Source organism: Triticum aestivum, chromosome 4D (assembly GCF_018294505.1).
Source record: "Triticum aestivum cultivar Chinese Spring chromosome 4D, IWGSC CS RefSeq v2.1, whole genome shotgun sequence".
Taxonomy (NCBI): Eukaryota; Viridiplantae; Streptophyta; class Magnoliopsida; order Poales; family Poaceae; genus Triticum; species Triticum aestivum.
Window position 1 is genome coordinate 8,010,112 of NC_057805.1, and position 4,068 is coordinate 8,014,179.

The 4,068-nt window shown below is 41.2% G+C and overlaps 1 long non-coding RNA gene and 2 other non-coding genes across 3 annotated transcripts in view; 2 read left to right on the forward strand and 1 right to left on the reverse strand.

The window, feature by feature from the left end:
- Positions 1 to 1,672, forward strand: part of LOC123095659 (uncharacterized) — a 3,446-nt gene extending 1,774 nt beyond the window's left edge. The window contains exon 2 of the long non-coding RNA XR_006446281.1: positions 1,075 to 1,672. This is a non-coding gene — a long non-coding RNA (uncharacterized lncRNA). The remainder of the gene's footprint in view (positions 1 to 1,074) is intronic.
- An 879-nt stretch (positions 1,673 to 2,551) lies between these two features.
- Positions 2,552 to 2,624, reverse strand: TRNAR-CCU (transfer RNA arginine (anticodon CCU)). The gene has a single exon. It is a non-coding gene; the product is annotated as a tRNA-Arg (tRNA).
- An 882-nt stretch (positions 2,625 to 3,506) lies between these two features.
- Positions 3,507 to 3,578, forward strand: TRNAQ-CUG (transfer RNA glutamine (anticodon CUG)). The gene has a single exon. It is a non-coding gene; the product is annotated as a tRNA-Gln (tRNA).
- Positions 3,579 to 4,068: the final 490 nt, after the last annotated feature.

Consider the following 4,068-nt stretch of genomic DNA (forward strand, 5'->3'; position numbering starts at 1 on the left):
GGCCCCCTCTAATAATTTTAGGTTCGGATGCATGCCTACAGTTGATTAAGGTGTAATGCGATTTGCTCTGACCTTGTATTCGTGTGGAGCGATTCGCTTAGCGGCTTAGTCAGCTGTGAAATCGATGTTGTGGCTGCGTGTGTTGATGCCCGCAGGCATTTCTTTCTAGTTGGTAACCTAGATCCAGCAAAAAGCGTCGTACAACAGTTGTTAGAACAACAATGCCTGCTACCTAGCGATCCTTGTCAAGATCTTTGCCGTGGCCTTTCTAAGTCAGTGTTGGTGGTTTTTTCTTCTTATGAGTGCCTCGATTGCACGTGTAGAGAGGAGTGTGCACTGTACTGCTTTCACCATATCAAAACCTGCATGCATGTGTAATCCAATTTCTGAAGGGTCGTGCTTTACTAATTTTCGTCTTTGGGCGACCAGTTAGTGGTTGCCTGGTTCGAGGAACCGGATGGTGAATGAACCATCAAATCCTACGTCCATTGTTTGGTCCGAGGAATTGAACGTGTTAGTGCATTTACTCTTCCTTCTTTGCATAAACCAAGTACAAAATGAAGGATTGTGTCTCTATTAAATTTGGTAGACCAACCATTGATGGATCAAGTGATTCCTCAACAGGACACTCCACCTGTGCCTTCACATGCTATTCACCTATATCCATCTCAGCTCTCAAATGCATCATTTGGAAGAGTTTCATATCTCTTAGGCGGTTGTTATGGCAAACTACTTGCTTGATGTTTCCATGATGTAAATGCTGTACCTATGTTCGTATCGAATGCATCATTCAGAAGAGTTTCATATCTCTTAGGTGATTGTTATGGCAAACTATACTCGCTTGATGTTTCCAGAATGTAAATGTTGAACGATGCTAGCTGACCAGTTTATCTTGTTATGATAAGTTTCATGCCGCACTAAAAGGCTGATGATTCATGCAACTTTGTGGTGTGATGTGTTATTCTCCTGTATTGATCTGAAATGATTTCCTCTCACTGTTACCCCTCTCTCAGATATGCTTGCCTCTTTTTATGATCTGATCTGAACATGGTTCTGCTTTCTGAACTTCTGCAGGCGCGACCTTATCGGAGCCATCTCATGGGGCTTGCTGTGTTGCCTCCTAATAGTATCCTCGTACATGATGCTATACTTCAGGCACTTCTGGTTATCAGCCGTCATCATCTCCGTCGGCATCCTTCTTCCCGCCGGCCTGTATATTTTGAGGCAGAGAAAGCTGGCTAAGAAAAGAGAGCGGAGATTATTGTTGCCTCTCTCCATGTAAGGTTATCATTACATTGTAGTGGTAGGTTCCCCCCGATTTTGCGGTTGTTCTTGACTAGACAGAATCCGCATTCCGGGCTTGCTTGGCACACATCCAAACAGTTTGATAGGCCTCTGCTGCCTAGTATACGTCCACCATATTCTTTAGTCTTCACTAAAGTGCTGGAAGAAGTACACCATCAATTTTTGATGCTCCAGTGTTGGGCGAATGGATACACCAGCTTGTGTGTTTCTGCTGCGGTTTGTTTTCCTCTTCTTCCTTTTTTCTTTTAATGGTGCTTGCAGCCTGACAAGGTATCTCGATGTATCCGACCGCCCCGAGTCACACTTTTGTAACTAAAGAAGAATAGATTGTTTTGTTGTTCTGATGGAATTTGTGAGCTTCATGTCCTCTCCGGCCACCCTCAGTCAGTCAGTCCAGTTTGGTTTGGTTCCTGGATCGAAGTGATGACACTGGATGTGGTGCTTTCGCAGAATTGTATCTGCACAAATCATATATCGAGCACTGTAGTGCTCCTGAAATCCCTTTTGTCCCTGTAATATTTTACATCATATGCTGCTTAATAATGGCAATCGTTGGACATTGGCGCTATCTATCTGGTGCTTCAGAAAGTATTTTTCCTTTATGCTTATGTGCAGAGACTTTACCTGTTTGAAAAACTCTAGCAGGAAGTGATCTGCAATATATTCCAATCCATCCAGATTACCTTGGAAGAGGAGACGGCTATATGCTGCTTTGTTGCTCTTTTAGTCTACTTCGGCTATATGGGATCTATGGCAAATTGGCAATTATGTTCAGAGATGCAAAAGAAAATAAATCAGATGCAACTTGTTTGCTAGTCCTTTCTAGCAAAGAAGCTTGAAGGGCTCTTTGATTCAAAGGAATTTTATAGGATTACTGGAGGATTGAAATCCTTAGGATTTTTTCCTATGCTGGTCCTTTGATTCATAGGATTGAATCCCACAGGATTTTTTCTATGAAATCTTTTGTACTACATTTCATAGGAAATCTAACATCCACTCCAACCTCTTTTTACAATTCCTCTGTTTTTCCTGTGCCATCAAACACTCATGGCTAATCCTATAAGATTCAAGTGGGCATGCCACTTCAATCTTATACTTTTCCTATTCCTACGTTTTCAAAATCCTACGAACCAAAGAGGCCCTGAATTGGATCGTTGCAAATGTACTTAAGCTATATGGGATCTACGGCGAATTGGCAATTATGTTCAGAGATGCAAAAGAAAATACAAGCGATGGAAAAAGTAATCGCGCCAGGTAGGGGTCGAACCTACGGCCTTCCGCTTAGGAAACGGACGCTCTATCCACTGAGCTACAGGCGCTTTGATGCCTTGCTTGTGAGGTACAACGTTTATATTTCATGTTCTTTAGTGTGCAGCGCTTTGCCGGTACAGATCATGAGGATGGCTGTTTCGTCTTCTTTTTCCCCCCTTGGTGGCAGCTGAATAAGTGTGGAATACTTATTTATGAACATGCATTCTCTTTTATCTCTCTTTCGGTATACACATGCAAGCAACTATCTACTCCGTCCGTTCCCAAATATAAGTCATTTTAGAGATTTCAACAAAGTACTATATACAGAGCAAAATGAGTGAATCTACACTCTAAAATATGTCTATATACATCCGTATGTTGTAGTCCATTTGAAACCTCTAAAAAGATATCTAGGAACGGAGGGAGTATTCTAATCAAAATGTCACGTTGCCGAGATGGAGAGGGATCAACCGACCAGCAAGAACACCATAATTATTATGATTACCAAATGTTCCACTGCATGCGGAGGCAAAGGGATCAATCTGTTCTTGTTCTTCTCAACATCTCTATGGACATCAGCAGGTTCATCTGCAGCCTGACGAGAGGCTTCAGTAAACCTGATCCTTCAGGTTTTGTCTTTCCTTATGCCAGCCCAGTCTCATTCACTCTGCTCCTCTTTGCTTTTTTCCTTCCGGAGGTCAAGGAATGATCTCTCGTACGAAAGAGGAGAGCAACTGTTTACCACATGGTATGTGTGGTAAGCAATTTCATACTCGAAATGATGCAGTTGAGTTATGAGGCTTTATTTAAGTGGTGATCTACATAATAGAGAATAGAAGTAGATGAAAAATACAAAACCAAAAAAAAAAAAGGAGTGCAGCTGTTTGGTTGCCATCGTCTTCCGCGAGTCCAGGAAATAAAAAAGGCAAGTTGAAAAAGTAGTCACCAAAGGTCCTATGGTCTAGTGGTTAGGACATTGGACTCTGAATCCAGTAACCCGAGTTCAAGTCTCGGTAGGACCTCTTTTTTCGTTTAATTTCTGTTTTGTACTTAACATATGGAGTTCCCTAGTTTTTTCAAGGAAAGGACTATATATCATATCTTTATTTAATGACAATTCCTCGTTTTTCTCTTCTCTATGGGGTCTGTAAGTACTATGTTTCATATATTTTTTAATGGGAAAACCTATATACTTCATCCGTCTCAGAATATAAGGTGTATTGATTTTCATGTAAGTCAACCATTTAAATGTTTGAACAAGATTATAGAATAAAATAACAACATCTAGACTATATATCATATCTTTAATTAATGACAATTTCTCGTTTTTGTCTTCTCTATAGGGTTTGTAAGGGCATTTCTAACCGATCCCTTAACCGGTTAGAGGAGTAAAATTTATGTTCTACTCCTTTAACCGACACCTGGCTGCTTCCTTATCCACCGCAAGGGAGTAAACTTTTACCCATCTCCCCAATCCTCTCCCTAAATTTACTCCGCCGATTGGCGACTAAG